The sequence below is a fragment of the Muntiacus reevesi genome, chromosome X (genome assembly GCF_963930625.1).
Source record: "Muntiacus reevesi chromosome X, mMunRee1.1, whole genome shotgun sequence".
NCBI lineage: Eukaryota > Metazoa > Chordata > Mammalia > Artiodactyla > Cervidae > Muntiacus > Muntiacus reevesi.
In genome coordinates this window covers 135,679,732-135,701,023 of record NC_089271.1, presented here as the reverse complement: position 1 = coordinate 135,701,023, position 21,292 = coordinate 135,679,732, and the positions used below count along the sequence as shown (strand labels likewise).

The window sequence follows — 21,292 nt, the reverse complement described above, 5'->3', positions numbered from 1 at the left end:
ATTTTCATCTCATCCTTCTTATGAAAGCAAAAACAAGGCAACACAAACATATCCCTTCAAACCCCGGCTTTCACACACACACACACACACACACACACACACACACACACACACACACCCCTTATACATCACATGCTATGACCAAGATATGATGACCTCAAATAGCCTTCAGCCTGAAGACTGAACCAGGCCCACCTGAGTGTTCTTATCCATTTGCAGGGGGAATTATATCATTAGTCTCCATAGTGATACTCTCCACTAGCCACCAATAAGACACATTAATACATACTCACACTCTTTTCTGAGACAAAAATTATTTGAAAGTTAACTGAATACTGATAAAAGCTCAGAATCTATACCAAATATACCAAAGCCTCAGATAACTCAGAACTTTGCTTCATTTCTTCATAAACATTAAATCCTCATCATCCACTCTCCTGTGTGTTCTACTCTTCCCTGTATTTCTTATATCAGTAAGTGGCACCATAATCTTCGCAGTTGTCCAAACCAGAAACCTGAGTCTTCCTGAATGCCTCCCTCTCCCGTCCAATTTCTCCATTATCACTACTGAGGATCTCATCGTCAGGGATCTCCTTATCCAGTCTTTCTTGCCTCCAAACCATTTCACACAGCATACAGTAAGGACAAATCTGAATTTATCACTTCTCTTAAAACAGAGAGCAAAATATACTGCCACAGAATACAATTTAATCATCTTTTTATTACTGAAGAACACTAGTTTTATGATCAAAACTAAAAGGATTCATGTCTCCACACATCTATTCAATCAAAAAATACTCTCCTTTCCATGAAAAATCATTACTTCCAGTTCTACACTTCTCTTTGAGTCTATATTCTTAAAACCAACAATTTCACAGGAAGTATTAAAGGTCAATTACCCCAACAGTCAGAGACTGCCTTTCTTTTCCCCTACTTAAGTTAATTATGCAGGACAGACCCTTTTCCCCCTCCCCACCCTCTTAATCTTACCTGCTCCAGTTGTAATGTTCTCATGTTGCTAGGCTTCCATTATTACATAATGCAATCTTGGAATCAGACTGTTAGAGCCAGCAAGTATATTGGAGGCAATGCTAGTCCAATCCTCCTTTATATATTGGGAAGTAAAACTCAGACTTGCCCAAGATTACACAGTAAATTAGTAACAAAGCTGGAAGTAGAACAGAGATGTGATTCCCAATCTAGTGCCCTTCCACCCTTCTATGCTGGATTCCACATGTTTGGCTCAGTATTATGAAAGCTTTTCCCTTGGGACTCCAGCATTTAAGTCTTCCTTAAGTTAGCTAGCCAGGCTGAAGCAACATCATGCTATTTCTTTTTTTATGTCTCATACAATCATAAGAAGATGCCATTTCTCTTACTGAGGTCCAATGAATCTCTCTCCACAATTCCTTCCTCCCCATCACCAGCCCATTGCTGCCTCCTAAGGCATGTGTAAGTAGTAAGTGGGTTTGGTGAACAGAAGGCCACATTTCTGCCATAGAGATGCTCTTACAGATTGAGATAAAAAGACTGGTTACTTTTGGATCCAAGGCAATAGGTCTGACAAATTCTTTCATATTACCTATAAGGATGAAGACAATCATGCTTGCCTTAAAATGCTCTCAGAGAGAGCTTAAAGTTCTCTCTACCCTATCAATCTGTCCTTAAATATTTTATTAGCCCCTGCTCATCTACAGCATAAAAACTAACTAAAAAGTTAGAAATAACTTGCTTCTATTCTATTTATAGGCTACTGAAATTAAACTCAGGCCATCAAATAGCATTTCCTGGATCAGCTAAACACATTTAAGCAAAAATAGGAAATAGGATAGCTGGCTTCCTGAATCAATTATCTAGAAATCCACAAAAGGAATTCCTGAATAACAGTGTCCCACCTAGACTTTCTTACCCAAGTGAATGTGAAGACAATTCTTTCCTCAGCTTCTGGGTTACAAGAGTGTCACTAGTGCAATGAGGTGTTATATATATAGTTAGCAGAATGACAGTTTTTCACAAGGGATCTGAAGGCAAATAAAAGATGGGGGATAGAAATGCAGAGATACAAAATTTGAAACAGTTTCAGATATACTCCCCACTCCCATCCCACAGCTAATAACCACTCATCTGGTCATTTTATTTTTAAAAATGAGGAAATACCCAAAGAGGAAAGTGAGTGATCCTAGCTTACACAACTTACTGGGAGCAGAGCTAGGACTGAAAAACAGCTCTCTTGAGCCCTTTCCACTAAATAAATTTTGTTGTTATAAGGACTCTATCCTGCACCTATCTTTCCAGAAGTCTCCCTGCAAACCTTCCTCAACCTAGAGTTGCCACCCAAACCATCAACCCCACCACACAGTTTTATCATCATGACATTTTTAGCAGAGTAATAATTCAACAAACTTTGATTGTGCTGCTGCGTCTTCTTTTTTTTTTTTTTTTTTTTTTTTTTTTTGCCAAATACTATTCCAGGTAAATCTTGTTTAAAGACACAAGGTGCAAGTGATGAATCATAACATCTATAATAATGATAATAATATCTCCTACTATTGATTCAGCATTCCCAGCATCTCAGGCACTGACCTGTGCTAAGCCCTTTATATGCAAATCTCATTTAATATTCAGTCAGCCTTAGATGTATACACTATTTTTATTCCCATGTTAAAGACCAGAAACTGAGAAGAGGAGAAATTAAACTGCCTACAAGTTACTACAGGCCATAAATGGTGAAGCTTGGATTTGAACCTAGAGAGCCTAGTGTCAGACTCCTTGATAACCACTACACTAGGCAGTTTCCAGGCCTAAGATCAATGTGGCAAACAACTGCTTGTTTCTGTCCACTCAGTTTTACACAACACTGTTTCACAGACAGCTTTACACTAAGAATCATCTTTGGAAAGGCAAGCCTAAAGCTAGTTCCTGGTTTCAGCCTCCCTTCCCCACCTCTTGAAAGTCATGCTAGATAAACCCTTTGTTCTAAGTGTTGGCTGGGACAATGCTTGCATTATTGGAAAAACTCCAGGTACTTACCAATAATACTGTTTCTCAAGAAATGGATTATCATAAACAATTATCATAGCCCTCCTTTTCCCCCCTTTCCAACTTAGAGGCATTTATTGAATCTCTAATACTTTCCTTCCTGCCTGATAATCAAGCACACTGAATAAAAATAGGTATTCCTGAAACAGCCAGGGGGCCAGGACACAGATTCTATAAGTCACAAGATAGGTGAGTTTATAGGTGGGGCTAAAAACCATCTAAAGCAAATTTAAAATCACAGCACAGTATTGTAAAAGCTGACAAGACTGACTAATCTTTGAATAAACTAATAGATATATAGCAAAGGAAATTGTTATATAATATAAACATATTGTATAATATTTATATTTATATTATATTGCATGATATTTATATTTATATTATATATATTTATATTTATATTATATCATATAATATTTATATTTACATTATATATATTTATATTTATATTATATCATATAGTATATACAATACTGTATATACAATATTGTATAGTATATACAATATTGTATAGTATATACAATACTGTATACCATACAGTATTGTAAAAGCTGACAAGACTGACTAATCTTTGAATAAACTAATAGATATATAGCAAAGGAACTTGTTATATAATATAAACATATTGTATAATATTTATATTTATATTATATTGTATAATATTTATATTTATATTATATTGTATAATATTTATATTTATATTATATTGTATAATATTTATATTTATATTATATATACATTTATATAATATAAATATATTATATATTTATATATATTTATATTTATATTATATTGTATAATATTTATATTTATATTTATATTATATATACATTTATATAATATAAATATATTATATATTTATTTATATTTATATTATATTGTATAATATTTATATTTATATTATATTGTATAATATTTATATTTATATTATATATAATACAAATATAATCATATACAAACATATATAATATAAACATGAAATATATAATACAATATAAATATATAATTTATATATATTTATATATATATAAATATAATACAACATAAAATATAATACAAACACAATAGTATAAATATCAACCTGGATTTCAGCCCTGCCTCAACCACTAATGTGCTTAGAGGCAAATTATAACTCAATTTCCATCTATAAAGTGGAGGTAATGACACCAGCCTGGCAGTTTTGTGTTTAAGATTAAACGAGATAATGTATGTGAAAGAGAATAGTAAATTGCCCTATATAATTGCAAGGGGTTTGCTTCTGAGCATCTTATTAGTAAGAAAAAGCTTGAAAACAACTTGCTCCAAATCCACACGTTTCCTCCTACTACTTCAGCAAAATCGGATTGTGCACAGTTGATAAAAAGGCATTTATTTTTAACCTCTACCTTCTACCACCCTTTTTGACCCATTAGCTCTCTTTATTGATCTTTGTCTTAGTAATAATAATTTATTGCATTTGTTAAGTGTTTTATAGTTTACAAAAAATTTATTGAATTATTTTAACAAATCTGTAGGTATAAAAGTTTGTATCATATATTTACAGTCATTAAGACTGGGGTTTAGAGAAATGATGTGACTTGAAAAAGATCCCACTGCTGGCAAAATCCACACTGAAATGAAAGGTAAAAGAAGTAAGGAACAGAAATATGTTGTAAGGCTAATAATGCAATCACTTACACAATATGGTTTTGTAGAAAAGTTCCTTCTCTACCTTGACAAAGAAGAAAAAAAGATTCTTCCAAAGTATCTGAAATGGCCACAGGTTCATTTTAAAGGCAATTACTAAGTTACAAAGATAAATATTATCTATTGGAAATGATGAATGAAGTTTTGCAATGTCACTAATGTGGCTTATAAAAACCACCTAAAGGGAATTATGGTCGTGTTATTTCTATTGCCGTTTAGAAAAAAAATTAGTGTTATGAAATTTGATACTTTCTGTTCACATTATTTAAAATATCTAAAAATATCAGCCAAAGCAGTTGGAATAGGGTTAGGAGAACAAGAAAATGGGAAAAATAGAAGAGAACTAATGCTTGAGGAGAGTGTTAGTCACTCAGTCGTGTATGACTCTTTTCGAGCCCGTGGACTGAAGTTCCCCAGGTTCCTCTGTCCATAGAATTCTCCAGGTAAGAATACTGGAGTGGGTTGCCATTTCCTTCTTAAAGGGAATTTCCCAACCCAGGGATCGAACTCGGATCTCCCAAAATGCAGGTAGATTTTTTACCATCTTAGTTACCAGGTAGAGAGAAATGGAAAAGTAAGGTTGATACAGGAAAAGCTTTACCAAAGTCCAAGCTCTTTTTCAACTTGTCCAAAAGAATCTGGGTAAGGAACACAAGAAACCAAGGAAAAATAAACATATATACACACACACAAACTCACACTGAGACTGAGGGACAAAGAGAACGAAGAAGCACTTTATTCAGGACAGAAGCAAAGGGTGTGGGCATCCTCCTGAGTGAGGAATACCCACAGGGTGTTGATACCCCCCTTTTAATCTCATTTTCAGCTCTGTGAATGGGTGGGGTCTTTTTGATGAGGGGTGGAATATTTATTGAAGGGAAGGTTGAGGTTTGGCAGGTAGCAGGTAGCACCAGCTTTCGGGCTTGTGCATTTGTCTCCTGAAGCCACTGTGTGTGCTCTCTAAGAGCTGTTTTCCTTAAATTTTCCCTTACTAGTTGAGCACCACATGTGTGCTCACAAGGTATCAGCAAACTGTGCTTTTTTATTTGCACATGTTCCATTGTTTTCAAGGTAGAGTTTCTTGCTCAGATGCTACAAAGTGTTTGTTCTAGACGCCTTTCTTCTCTGCATCATGGTCTCATTAAGTGCAAACAAGGAGGTGACTTTGCCTTCTGCCTAATGCCTATAGATGAGGAGCCCACCCTTGTGCTGGCCTGTCTTTCCTGCCTCAAGGTGATTGCAAAGGCTTAAATGTTGTCTTTGCGTGAAATGATAAGTTTATATGGTCTTACGTGAGAAGGCATCGACTAGAAGATCTGGGCTGTAGCACCAATGTTAGCAGGGGATTTAGAAAATGATAATAATAGGGACTATAGTTTCTTAAGCTCTTACCAGGTGTCAAGCTCTGTTACAGATGTTTGATATGGATTAACTCATTTAAATCTCACAAATGTTGCTAGTTGCTATTATTATTACAATAACCCAATATTACAAATGAGTTGTTTGAGGCTCAGAAAGGTTAAGTAAATTATTCAAGGTCATACAATTTAAGCAAAAAGTATGTCCAAATCTAGTTAAAGACTATGCTCCTTTTAACATATAATAGTGTCTTTCCATCTCACTTTAGTGAAACTCAATTTCCTCTCATAGGAATTATCCCTGGGACATCATTCTGTTTCATCAGTTGATCTGGTGTGTATCCATCTATGGCTTCAGGATGTGACTCAAAAGTGCCGGCTTCCTGAATAAGTAATCTTGTTTCAAGAAGACCATCCAACATGTACAAATATTTATTCATAGTTTCTGGAGTATAGCCATGACTCAGCATCATAATCAGCACCTCTGGAACCTGCCAGATCCTGAGGCCTAACAACATTTTGAGATCAATACATAGCTCAATAATAGTACAATCAGCCTATGAACTGTTGATGAGCCGATTCTGATTTAGATAATAAGTGGCAATTATTATTTCCTGCAGTGGAGTAGCTTTTAAAGAATGCCGAAGATGACTTAGTGTACTTTCAAATATAAAAGGCCTTTGAATCAGACAGATTCATCATGCTTGCCTTTACTCAACTGTCATTTCCCACAAAAATGTGAAAAAAGTTAGGCACATGATGAATAATGAAAGTCACTGCAGACGAATGAAGTACAGGTAGGATCTCTTTTTAACAAATATCACTTTAGCATCCAGTTATACATAACATGATTATATTTGTGTCCCTGTCAGCATTACATACTAACATTGTTTCTTGGCATTTATGAAATATGTTCAAGAAATCTTGTAAAACATAAGTAGTCATCTTATTCCCTAATTCTTTTTATAGATGGTTTCCTGTATAACATCTTGAGTTCATCCAACTGACAAGTTTCCTGAAATACTATCAAAGCTACAGAATTCAGTTTTAAGCTATTACACCATGGCAACTGACAGGTTTATAGTGTTAATTCATGAAGCAGCTTACACATTTCAGAATCTGTTCCTAATCTGGGCAGATCAGAGCCTTTTACTTTATAATTATATCCAATAAACCAACAACAGGCTTTTACAACTCTTTAAAAAAAATCTTCCAGGTCACCACTTTCTTAAAATAAGTCAAATTCTTATTAAGTACACCTTACGTTCTATTCAAATAAAGTCACAGCTGAAGAGCAATGCAGTATCTTGAAAAGCATCACTGCTCTGGAACTAGCAAAAAAACTCTTCTGTTTGTTTAACACCCTTCTTCTCACCCCCAAATGCTCCCAAATACTTGTTAGCGAACAAACTCTGTGTACCCAAAACATTCACTTCGAGTAACAACTTTGGAATAACAACTTTAAAAGTCATTCCTTAAAAAACTGGAAATAGAACTGCCATGTGACCCAGCAATCCCACTGCTGGGCATACATACCAAGGAAACCAGAATTGAAAGAGACAAATGTACCCCAATGATCATTGCAGCACTGTTTACAATAGCTAGGACATAGAATCAACATAGCTGTCCATCGGCAGATGAATGGATAAGAAAGTTGTGGTAGATATACACAATGGAATATTACTCAGCTATTAAAAAAAAAACTCATTTGAGTCAGTTCTAATGAGGTGGATGAAGCTGGAACCTATTATACAGAGTGAAGTAAGCCAGAAAGAGAAACACCAATACAGTATATATATGGAATTTAGAAAAATGGTAACAATGATCCTATATGCAAGGCAGCAAAAGAGACACATATGTAAAGAATAGACTTTTGGACTATGTGGGAGAAGGCAGGGGTGGGACGTTATGAGAGAATAGCATTGAAACGTGCATATTACCATATGTAAAATAGATGATCAGTGCAAATTTGTTGTATGAAGCAGGGCACCAAAAGCTGGTGGGATGGGGTGGGGAGGAAGGAGGGTCGGGGGTTCAGGATGGGTGGGACACATGTACACCCATGGCTGATTCATGTCAATGTATGGCAAAAACCACCACAATATTGTAAATAAAAACATAAAATAAATAAATAATTTTTTAAAAATGCACAGAGAAAAGAGGAAAAGAATAAACTACAAGTAATTACGTAAGTGGGAAAATAAAAGTTTATTTGTCCCTACTTTTATCCTACTTGGTCTTCAGAAACAAAAGGAAATTATATTTGAAAGAAGATAATACCCATAGCCTCAGTTTATCTCCACAATTTTTCATAAACAGCATGTGGCATTCAATAAAAAGTTATCAGGGATGCAAAAAAAAGTGATCATAATCCTGGTCCTCTCTCCATGGTGATCATGGAGTTGGGCCACCTAGTTCTCCCATCTAGGTTACTTACTGTATAGGGAACAGAGCTGACTAAGAACATCCATTAGCCACACCTTTAGAGCCACACCTTTAGTGAGCCTAAATAAATGACCACCTTCAACCCCTTGTGTCAGGGCAGAAGTTAGATACTGAAGGGACTTGAAAATAGAGGAAGCCAAAATATACAAAGAAGAGGGAACCACTTTGGAAGTGACAGGTGTAACAGATTAAAACACTGTAGCTAGCATTGACTACATTGGAAGGGACCTATAGACCTTGAGAAGACATATTAGCTGTAACAAGGAACTATCTGAAACTGAACTGACCCAACACTCCCCTCAACATCTCCAGAGAAATTCCTAGATATATTTAACTATTATCATTTTTTTAATTTTTAAGTTTTTTATTAGTCTTTTAATGTTCCTTTTTAAAACCTATTATTAACTTGCAAAAAAGACCCTATTTTTAAAGCAAATTTCATATATTTTTTATAACTTTTGTGATTTTGCTTTGTTTTCTTAATATTGTATTTTTGAGAGTTTAACCTCTACTCTAGATTTTTAATATTTGATTTTTGGCATTTGTTATCAATTTTTTACATTTAAGAATCCAATTTTAAGTACCCATTTTTACTTAGCAGTGTGATTACTGACTTGATTGCTCTCTCCCCTTTTGACCCTCCTTTTTCTCTCCCAGGTTACCTCTATCTCTTCCCTCCCCTTTCTCTTCTCCATCTAACTCTGTGAATCTATTTGGGTGTTCCAGGCTGCGGAGAACACTTAGAGAACTGATCACTGGCTAGATTGGTCTCTCTCTTCTTGATTCTACCTCTTCTCCTCCTGGTCACCTCTAATCTCCCTCCTCTCTCTTCTCTTCTCCGTGTAACTCTGTGAACCTCTCTGGGTGTCCCTCACTGTGGAGAATCTTTTCACCATCAATCTAGATGTTTTGTCATCAGTGCTGTATGAATGGACAAGTCTTGAGGCTACTGCAGGAATAAGACTGAAAGCCAGAGGCAGGAGGATTAAATCCAAAACTTGAGAACAGCAGAAAATTCCTGACTCCAAGGAACATTAATTGACAAGAGCTCATCCAAAAACCTCCATACCTACACTGAAACCAAGCTCCACCCAAGAGCCAACAAGTTTCAGAGCAAGACATACCAAGCTAATTCTCCAACAATGCAGGAACATAGCCCTGAGCATTAAAACACAGGAAATGAAACGTCACAGCAAACCCATAGACACCTCAAAATTCACTACTGGACACTTGATTGCACTCCAGAGAGAAGGGATCCAACTCCACCCACCAGAACACTGATGCAAGCTTCCCTAACCAGGAAACCTTAACAAGCCACTCCTCCGACCTCACCCATAGGGAGCAATTTCCACAATAAAGAGGAACCACAAATGTCCAGCATACAGAAAGGCCACCCCAAACACAGCAACCTAAACAACATGAAAAGGCAGAGAAATATTCAGCAGAGGAACATGATAAAAGCCCAGCAACCAAACAAAAGAGGAGGGGACAGGGAGTCTACCTGAAAAAGAGTTAAGAATAATGATAGTAAAAATGATCCAAAGTCTTCAAAACAAAATGGAGTTACAGATAACTGGTCTGGAGACAAGGATTGAGAAGATGCAATAAAAGATTAACAAAGACCTAGAAGAAATAAAAAAAGAGTCAAAATATAATGAATAATGCAATAACTGAGGTCAAAAGCACTCTGGAGGGAACAAACAGTGGAATAACTGGATAAGTGAGGCAGAAGATAGGATAAGTGAGGTGGAAGATAAAATTGTGGAAATAAATGAAGCAGAGAGGAGAAAAAGAATTAAAAGAAATGAGGACAACCTCAGAGACTTTTGGGACAATGTCAAATGCCCCAACATTCAAATATAGGAGTCCCAGAAGAAGAAGACAAAAAGAAAGGCCATGAGAAAATACTTGAGGAGATAATAGTTGAAAATGCCCTAAAATGGGGAAGGAAATAGCCGCCCAAACCCAAAAAACCCAGAGAGTCCCAAACAGGATAAACCCAAGGCAATACACTCCAAGACACACATTAATCAAATTAAAAAGGTCAAACACAAAGAACAAATATTAAAAGCAGCAAGGGAGAAACAGCAAATAACTGAGAAGGGGCGTCTCATAAGGATAACAACTGATCTTTAAATAGAAACTCTTCAAGCCAGAAGGGAATGGAAGGACAAACTTAAAGTGATGAAAGAAAAACCTACAGTCCAGATTACTGTACCCAACAAGGATCTCAATGAAATATGAAGGAGAATTCAAAAGCTTTACAGACAAGCAAAAGCTGAGAGAATTCAGCACCACCAAACCAGCTCTCCAACAAATGCTAAAGGATCTTCTCTTGACAGGAAACACAGAAAAGGTTTATAAACTCAAACCCAAAACAACAAAGTTAATGGCAACGGGATCATATTTATCAATAATTACCTTAAATGTAAATGGGTTGAATACCCCAACCAAAAGAAAAAGACTGGCTAAATGGATTTTTTAAAAAAAGACCCCTATATATGCTGTCTGCAAGAAACCCACCTCAAAACAAGGGACAAGTACAGACTGAACGTGAAGGGTTGGAAAAAGGTATTTCATGCAAATGGAGACCAAAGGAAAGCAGGAGTAGCAATACTCATATCAGATAAAATAGACTTTGAAATAAAGGCTATGAAAAGAGTCAGAGAAAGACACTGCATAATGATCAAAGGATCAATCCAAAAAGAAGATATAACAATTATAAATAATATGCACCCAACATAGGAGCACCACAATATGTAAGGTAAATGCTAACAAGTATGAAAGAGGAAATTAACAGTAACACAATAATAGTGGGAGATTTTAATAGCCCACTCACACCTATGGATAGATCAACTACACAGAAAATTAGCAAAGAAACACAAACTTTAAAATGATACAATGGACCAGTTAGATCTAGTCAATATCTATAGGACATTTCAACCTAAAACAATGAATTTCACCTTTCTCTCGAGTGCACACAGAACCTTCTCCAGGAGGGCCATAAATCTAGCCTTGGTAAATTCAAAAAAATTGAAATCATCTCAAGCATATTTTCTGATCACAATACAGTAAGATCAGATGTCAACTACAGGAAAAAAAATTATTAAAAATACAAACATATGAAGACTAAACAACAAACTTCTGAATAACCAACAAATCACAGAAGAAATCAAAAAAGAAATCAAAATATGCATAACAGCAAGTAAAAATGAAAACAAAACAACCCAAAACCTATGGGACACTGTAAAAGCAGTGCTAAGGTGAAGGTTCATAGCAAAGCAAACCTGCCTCAATAAACAGGAGAAAAATCAATTAAATAATCTAACTCTCCACCTAAAGCAACTAGAAAAGAAGAAACGAATCACCCCAGGGTTAGTAGAAGGAAAGAAATCATAAAAATTAGGGCAGAAATAAATGCAAAAGAAACAAAAGAGACCATAGCAAAAATCAACAAAGTTAAAAGCTGGTTCTCTGAGAAGGTAAATAAAATAGACAAACCATTATCCAGATTCGTCAAGAAAAAACGGGAGAAGAATCAAATCAACAAAATTAGAAAAGAAACTGGAGAAATCACAACAGACAACACAGAAATACAAAGGATCATAAGAGACTACTATAAGCAGGTATAGGCCAATAAAATGGACAATTCGGAAGAAATTGAAAAATTCTTAGAAAAGTATAACTTTCCAAAACTGAACCAGGAAGAAATAGAAAATCTTAACAGATCCATCACAAAGCACAGAAATCGAAACTGTAATCAGAAATTTTCCAACAAACAAAAACCCAGAACCAGATGGCTTCACAGCTGAATTCTACCATAAATTTAGAGAAGAGCTAACACCTATGCTACTCAAACTCTTCCAGGAAATTTCAGAGGAAGGTAAACTTCCAAACTCATTCTATGAGGCCACCATCACCCTAATACCAAAACCTGACAAAGATGACACAAAAAAAGAAAACTGCAGGCCAATATAACTGATGAACATAGACACAAAAAGCTTTTACAAAATTATAGCAAACAGAATCCAACAACATATTAAAAAGATCATACATCATGGCCAAGTGGGCTTTTATCCCAGGGATGCAAGGATTCTTCAATATTTGCAAATCAATCAATGTGAAACAGCACATTAACAAATTGAAAGATAAAATCCAATGATTATCTCAATAGATGTAGAGAAAGCCTTTGACAAAATTCAACATCTATTTATGATAAAAATCCTCCAGAAAGCAAGCATAGAAGTAACATACCTCAATATAATAAAAGCCATATATGATAAACCAACAGTATACAATATCCTCAATGGTGAAAAATTGGAAGGATTTCCCCTCAAGTCAGGAACAAGACAAGGATGCCAACTCTCACCACTACTATTCAACATAGGTTTGAAAGTTTTAACCAGAGCAATCAGAGAAGAAAAAGATATTAAAGGAATACAGACTGGAAAAGAAGTGAAACTCTCACCGTTTGCAGATGACATGATCCTCTAAATAGAAAACCCTAAAGACTCCACCAGAAAATTACTAGAGCTAATCAATGAATATAGTAAAGTTTCAAGATATAAATTAGCACACAGAAATCCCTTGCATTCCTATACAGTAACAATGAGAAAACAGAAATAGAAATTAAGGAAACAATTTCATTCACCATTGCAACGAAAATAATAAAATACTTAGGAATAAATCTACCTAAAGGAACAAAAGACCTATATATAGAAAACTAAAAAACACTAATGAAAGAAATCAAAGAAGACACATAGATGGAGAAATATACCGTGTTCATGGATCAGAAGAATCAATATAGTGCAAATGAGTATACTATCCAAAGCAATCTATAGATTAAATGCACACCCTATCAAGCTACCATCTAAATGTAAGACCAGAAACTATAAAACTCCTAGAGGAAAACATAGGCAAAATACTCTCCAACATAAACCACAACAGAATCCTCTATGACCCACCTCCCAGAATAATGGAAATAAAAGCAAAAATAAACAAATGGGACCTAATTAAAATTAAAACCTTCTGGACAACAAAGGAAACCATAAGCAAGGTGAAAAGACAGCCTTCAGAATGGGAGAAAATAATAGCAAGTGAAGCAACAGACAAAGAATGAGTCTCAAAAACATAGAAGCAACTCTTGCAGCTCAATTCCAGAAAAATAAAAGACCCAATCAAAAAGTGGGCCAAAGAACTAAACAGACATTTCTCCAAAGAAGACATACAGATGGCTAACAAACACATGAAAAGATGCTCAACATCACTCATTATCAGAGAAATGCAAATCAAAACCACAATGAGGTACCATCTCATGCTGCTCAGAATGGCTGCTATCCAAAAGTCTACAAACAATAAATGCTGGAGAGGGTGTGCAGAAAAAGGAACCCTCTTTCACCGTTGGTGGGAATGCAAACTAGTACAGCCGCTATGGAGAGCAGTGTGTAAATTCCTTAACAAACTGGAAATAAAACTGCCATATGACCCAGCAATATCACTGGTGGGCATACACACTGAGGAAAACAGAATTGAAAGAGACATGTGTACCCCAATATTCATCACAGCACTGTTTACAATAGCCAGGACACGGAAGCAACCAGGATGTCCATTGGCAAACAAATGGATAAGAAAGCTGTGGCACATATACACAATGGAATATCACTCAGCTATTAAAAAGAATGCATTTGAATCAGTTCTGATGAGGTGGATGAAACTGGAACCTATTATACAGAGCAAAGTGATTCAGAAAAAAAAATCACCAATACAGTATTCAGTTCAGTTCAGTCGCTCAGTCGTGTCCAACTCTTTGTGATTCCATGAACCGCAGCACACCAGGCCTCCCTGTCCATCGCCAACTCCCGGAGCTTACTCAAAGTCATGTTCATTGAGTCGGTGATGCCATCCAGCCATCTCATCCTCTGTCGTCCCCTTCTCCTCCTGCCTTCAATCTTTCCCAACATCAGGGTCTTTTCCAATGAGTCAGTTTCTTTGCATCAGGTGACTTCCCTGGTGGTTCAGATGGTAAAACGACTGCTTACAATGCGGGAGACCCGGGTCTGATTCCTGAGTCAGGGAGATCTCCTGGAGAAGGAAATGACAACCCACTCCAGTATTCTTGCCTGGAAAATCCCATGAACGTTAGAGCCTGGTAGGCTACAGTTCATGGGGTCACAAGGAGTTGGACACGACTGAGCGACTTCACTTTCACTTTTTCAGTTCTTCACATCAGGTGGCCAAAGTACTGGAGTTTCAGGTTTAACAGTAGTCCTTCCAATGAACACCCAGGACCGATTTCCCTTAGGATGGACTGGTTGGATCTCCTTGCAGTCCAAGGTTCTCTCAAGTCTTCTCCAACACCACAGTTCAAAAGCATCGATTCTTCTTTGCTCAGCTCTCTTTATATTTGGACTCTCACATCCATACATAACCACTGGAAGAACCATAGCCTAGACTAGACGGACCTTTGTTGGCAAAGCAATGTCTCTGCTTTTTAATATGCTGTCTAGGTTAGTCATAACTTTCCTTTCAAGGAGCAAGTGTCTTTTAATCTCATGGCTGCAATCCCCATCTGCAGTGATTTTGGAGCCCCAAAAAATTAAGTCAGCCACTGTTTCCACTGTTTCCCCATCTATTTCCCATGAAGTGATGGTACCAGATGCCATGATCTTAGTTTTCTGAATGTTGAGCTTTAAGCCAACTTTTTCACTCTACTCTTTCACTTTCATCAAGAGGCTCTTTAGTTCTTCTTCAAGTTCTGCCACAAGGGTGGTGTCATCTGTATATCTGAGGTTATTGATATTTCTCCTGGCAACCTTGATTCCAGCTTGTGCTTCATCCAACCCAGCATTTCTCATGATGTACTCTGCATATAAGTTAAATAAGTAGGGTGAGAATATACAGCCTTGATGTCCCCCTTTTCCTATTTGGAACCATTCTGTTGTCCCATGTCCAGTTCTAACTGTTGCTTCCTGACCTGCACATAGGTTTCTCAAGAGGCAGATCAGGTGCTCTGGTATTCCCATCTCTTTCAGAATTTTCCACAGTTTGTTGTGATCCACACAGTCAAAGGCTTTGGCATAGTCAATAAAGCAGAAATAGATGTTTTTCTGGAACTCTCTTGCTTTTTTGATGATCCAGTGAATGTTAGCAATTTGATCTCTGGTCCCTCTGCCTTTTCTAAAACCAGCTTGAACATCTGGAACTTCACGGTTCATGTATTGCTGAAGCCTGGCTTGGATAATTTTGCACATTAGTTTACTACCGTGTGAGATGAGTGCAATTGTGCAGTGGTTTGAGCATTCTTTGGCATTGCCTTTCTTTGGGATTGGAATGAAAACTGACCTTTTCCAATCCCGAGACCACTGTTGAGTTTTCCAAATTTTCTGTCATATTGAGTGCAGCACTTTCACAGCATCATCTTTTAGGATTTGAAATATCTCAACTGGAATTCCACCACCTTCACTATCTTTGTTCATAATGATCCTTCTAAGGCCCGCTTGATTTTGCATTCCAGGATGTCTGGCTCTAGGGGAGTGATCACACCATCATGATTATCTGGGTAATGAGGGTTTTGTTTTGTTTTTTTGTATGGTTCTGTGTATTCTTGCCACCTCTTCTTAATATCTTCCGCTTCTGTTAGTTCCATACCATTTCTGCCCTTTATTGAGCCTATCTTTGCATGAAATATTCCCTTGGAATCTCTAATTTTCTTGAAGTGATCTCTAGTCTTTCCCATTCTACTGTTTTTCTCTATTTCTTTGCACTGATTGCTGAGAAAGTCTCTCATATCTCTCCTTGCTATTCTTTGGAACTCTGCATTCAAATGGGTATATCTTTCCTCTTCTCCTTTGCTTTTCATTTCTCTTCTTTTCACAGCTATTTGTAAGGCCTCCTCAGACAGCCATTTTGCTTGTTTGCATTTCTTTTTCTTGGGGATCGTCTTGCTCCCTGTCTACTGTACAATGTCACGAACCTCTGTCTATAGTTCATCAGGCACTCTGTCTATCAGATCTTAGTGCATGTATATGGAATTTAGAAAGATGGTAAGGATGACCCTATATGCAAGACAGTGAATGAGACACAAATGTAAAGAACAGACTTTTGGACTCTGTGGGAGAAGGCGAGTGTGGGATGATTTGAGAGAATAACATTGAAACATGTATATTTTCATATGTGAAATAGATCACCAGTCAGCCCTGGTTCAATGCATGAGACAGGGTACTCAGGGCTGGTGCACTGGGATGACCATGAGGGATGGGATGGGGAGGGAAGTGGGAGGGGGTTTCAGGATGGGGAGCACAAGTACACCCATGACTGATTCATGTGAATGTATGGCAAAAACCACCGCAATATTGTAAAGTAATTAGCCTTCAATTAAAATTTTAAAAAGTGTAGACATTTAAAACATATTAACTATTCTAATTCTGTAAAGCAATTATCCTTCAATAAAGAATGTTATTTCAAAAAGGAAACAACAAAAAATATTAACCATTCTAACTAGCATTTCTAAATCTGAAAATGAAAATATTCTGTATTAATAATTATAAAGCAAAAATGACTATCATGTCTTCAACAAAATTGTGAGGTGTCAACAATTTCAAAAGGGTTAAATTTGGATGACTTATTTAAGGAGAAGAATTTAAAGTGAATGTAACCTAAAAACTATTAGAAATACATTTGAAATCTGAATTAAATTTTATAAGGTGGAAAAAAATGTCAGTAATAGAGCATGCCCCATCTGCTCCATTCTAAGTAAAAATGCTAGAGAGAATGTAAAATAACAGATTTTATATTGTTTCAAGCTTATTCTATCAGTATACTCTTTCATGACAGTAAAATACATGTCTTCTCATGAGCATGTAAATGTATGAAAATATGGTGTTATGTAATATATCATGCCGTCAGTAACAGAAAGAATGTTAATTAAGAACACACAGATATTTCTAGCATGTATTCATTATTCATCAATTATTTCTGGAAGCCTACTACATACCAGGATCTGTTCCAGCCGATTGCGTTACAGCAGTGCACAAAGCAAAGAACCTGCTTTCTCAGAACTAACTTTCTGGAGTGGGAGACAGACAATAAACATATCAGATAATCATAAGTTTCATAAAGAAAAATAAAGCAGGATACTATGAAAGAGAGTTCATTTTAGATAGGGTGATCAGGAAATGCCTCTCTGAAAAAAAAATAACATTAAGGACCTCAGTGAAGTGAGGGTATGAACCAGGTGAAGATACAGGGAAGGACATTTCCAGGGAGAAGGAAAGTTATTGTTTAGTCACTAACTCGTGTCTGACGCCATGACCCCATGGATTGTAGCCCACCAGGCTCATCTGTCCGTGGGATTCTTCAGGCAAGAATATTGGAGTGGTTGGCCATTTCCTACTCCATGTAATCTTCCCAGACCAGGGATGGAACCCACGTTGAAGGAATAGCACATTCAGAGGCCCTGGGGATGGAATCAGCTTAGTAGTTCTAGCAAGACTGGTAGGATAGGAAACAGATAAAGTTAGACGATCTCACAAAGATAGGCTGACTATGGGAATGGTACTGAATTTCCTATTTATAGTTAGTAAAACGGGAAGCAGTTGGATAGTTGTCAGTTACAGTTGAAAAGTCTACTCTATATGGAAGGGAAGGGTAGAAGCAATAATCCAGGCTAGAGCTGACAGTGACTTGCACAAACCTGCCAGCAGTGGAGAAGCTGATAGGATTTTACTGATCCATTGACTGTGGAGTATCAGAAGATGATGCCTCTATTTTTGTAATGGGAAACTGGATAATTATTTATGGGGCGTGGGGATGATGGACAAAGGTTCAGCTTTATATGGTTCAGTTTGAGCTGCCTAACTAAACATCGTATGACTTCCTGATAGCTCAGTTGGTAAAGATCCACCTGCAATACAGGAGACCCCAATTTGATCCCTGGGTCAAGAAGATCTGCTGGAGATGGGATAGGCTACCCAATCCAGTATTTTGGGGCTTCCCTTGTGGCTCAGCTGGTAAAAAATCTGCCTGTAATGCGGGAGACCTGAGTTGAATCCCTGGGTTGGGAAGATCTCCTGGAAAAGAGAAAGGCTACCCACTCCAGTATTCTGGCCTGGAGAATTCCATGGAGTCACAAAGAGTTGGACACAACTGAGGAACTTTCACCACCACCAGATCAATTAAACATCTAAAGGGAGAAAGTGAGTAGGCAGTTGGACTTGGTTCTGGAAATTAGGGGAAAGATTGGAGCTATAGATATATTTTTGAGAGTCATCAGTTGCTGTTGTTCACTCAGTGGTGTCCAACTCTTTACGACCCCATGGACTGCAGCACACTAGGTTTCCCTGTCCATCGCCAATACCCAGAGCTTGCTCAATCTCATGTCCATTGAGTTGGTGATACCATCCAACCACCTTGTCCTCTGTCTCCTCCTTTTCCTCCTGCCTTTAATTTTCCCCAGAATCAGGGTCTTTTCCAATGAGTAGGTTCTTTGCATCAGGTGGCCAAATTATTGGGGCTTCAACTTCAGCATCAGTTCTTCCAATGAATAATCAGAACTGACTTTCTATAGGATTGACTGGTTTGATCTTTCAGTCCAAGGGACTCTCAAGAGTCTTCTCCAACACCACAGTTCAGAAGCATCAATTCTTCAGTGCTCAGCCTTCTTTATGGTTCAACTCTCACACTCATACATGACTACTAGAAAAACCATAGCTTTAACTACATGGACCTTTGTGGACAAAGTAATGTCTCTGCTTTTTAATATGCTGTCTAGGTTTGTCATAGTTTTTCTTCCAAGGAGCAAGCATTTTCTAATTTTATGGCTGAAGTCACCATCTGCGTGATTTTTGAGCCCAAGAAAATAAAGTCTGTCACTGTTTCCATTGTTTCCTCATCCATTTGCCATGAATTGATGGGACTGGATGCCATGATCTTTCTTTTTTGAATGCTGAGTTTGAAGCCAGCTTTTTCACTCTCCTCTTTCACCTTAATCGAGAGGTTCTTTATTTCTTAGCTTTCTGCCATAAGGGTGGTTGGTGTCATCTGCATATCTGAGGTTACAGATATTTCTTCCTGCAATCTTGATTCCAGCTTGTGCTTCATCCAGCCCGGTATTTTGCATTATGTACTCTGCATCTAAGTTAAATAAGCAGGTGACAACATACAGTCTTGATGTACTCCTTTCCCAATTTGGAACCAGTCCTTTGTTCCATGTCCAGTTCTAACTGTTGCTTCTTGACCTGCATACAGGTTTCTCAGGAAGCAGGTAAGGTGGTCTGGTATTCCCATCTCCTTAAGAATTTTCCACAGTTTGTTGTGATCCACACAGTCAAAGGCTTTAGAGTAGTCATTGAAGCATAAGTAGATGTTTTTTTCTGGAATTATCTTGCTTTTTAGATGATCCAACAGATGTTGGCAATTTGTTCTCTGGTTCCTCTGCCTTTTCTAAATCCAGCTTGCACATCTGGAAGTTCTTGGTTCATGTACTCTTGGAGCCTGGCTTGGAGAATTTTGAGCATTATTTTGCTAGCATGTGAGATGAGTGCAATTGTGCAGTTTGAACATTCTTTGGCATTACCTTTCTTTGGGATTGGAATGAAAACTGACCTTTTCTAGTCCTGTGGCCACTGCTGAGCTTTCCAAATCTGCTAGCATATTAAGTGCAGCATTTTCACAGCATCATCTTTTAGGATTTGAAATAGCTCAGCTGGAGTTCCAACACCTGCACCAGCTCTGTTCACATCACCTCCACTAGCTTTGTTCGTAGAGATGCTGCCTAAGGCCCACTTGACTTGCACTCCAGGATTTCTGACTCTAGTTGAGTGATTATACCATCATGGTTATCTGGGTCATTAAGATCATTTTTGCAAAATTCTGTGTAATCTTGCCACCTCTTCCTATTACCTTTTGCTTCAGTTTGATCCATACCGTTTCTGTCCTTTATTGCGCCCATCATTGCATGAAATTTTCCCTTGGTATCTCTAATTTTCTTGAGGTCTCTAGTCATCAGTATGCATGTAGTATCTAAAGACATGGGATTAATTAAAATCACCTAAGGTATAGTGTGTGGCTTCCCTGGTTGCTCAGTGGTAAAGATCTGCCTGCCAATGTAGGAGAAGCAGGTTCAGTCCCCGGGTTAGGAAGATACCTTGGAGAAGAAAATTGCAGCCCATTCCAGTATTTTTGCCAGAAAAAAATCTCATGGACAAAGGAGTCTGGCAGGCTAAAGCCCATAGGTAACAAAGAATCTGACACAACTGAGCCACTGAGCACACACACCCACACAGGATAGAGTGTAGATAAGATAAAGAGAGGAGGAGCAAGGACTGAGATATATGGGACCCTCCAGTATATAGAGGCCAAAGCGATGAGAAGGTACCAACAAAGCACACAAAAAGGATGCCAAGGAAAAGAGAAGGAAACCCAAAATTTGTGGTGTCTCAGAAACCAAGTAAGGAAAATGCTTCAAGGACAAAGTGATAGACAATATCAAAAGCTGTCAATAAGTCTGACTTGTGGACACAGCTGGGGAAGGAGAGGGTGGGACGAATTGAGAGAGTAGCGTGGAAACATACATTACCATACATAAAATAGATAGCTGGTGGGAATTTGCTCTATGATGCAAGGGGCTCAAATCTGGTGCTCTGTGACAACCTAGAGGGGTGAAATTGGGTGGGAGGTGGGAGGGAGGTTCAAGAGGAAGGAGACATATGTATACCTAAGGCTGATTCATGTTGATGTATGGCAGAAACCAACACAATATTGTAAAG

The 21,292-nt window shown here is 37.4% G+C and overlaps 1 protein-coding gene across 1 annotated transcript in view; it reads right to left on the bottom strand.

Annotated features, from left to right (window-relative positions):
• The window catches only part of IL13RA2 (interleukin 13 receptor subunit alpha 2), a 75,921-nt gene that overhangs the window by 15,647 nt on the left and 38,982 nt on the right, over positions 1-21,292 (bottom strand). The gene's annotated exons all lie outside the window — the stretch shown is intronic.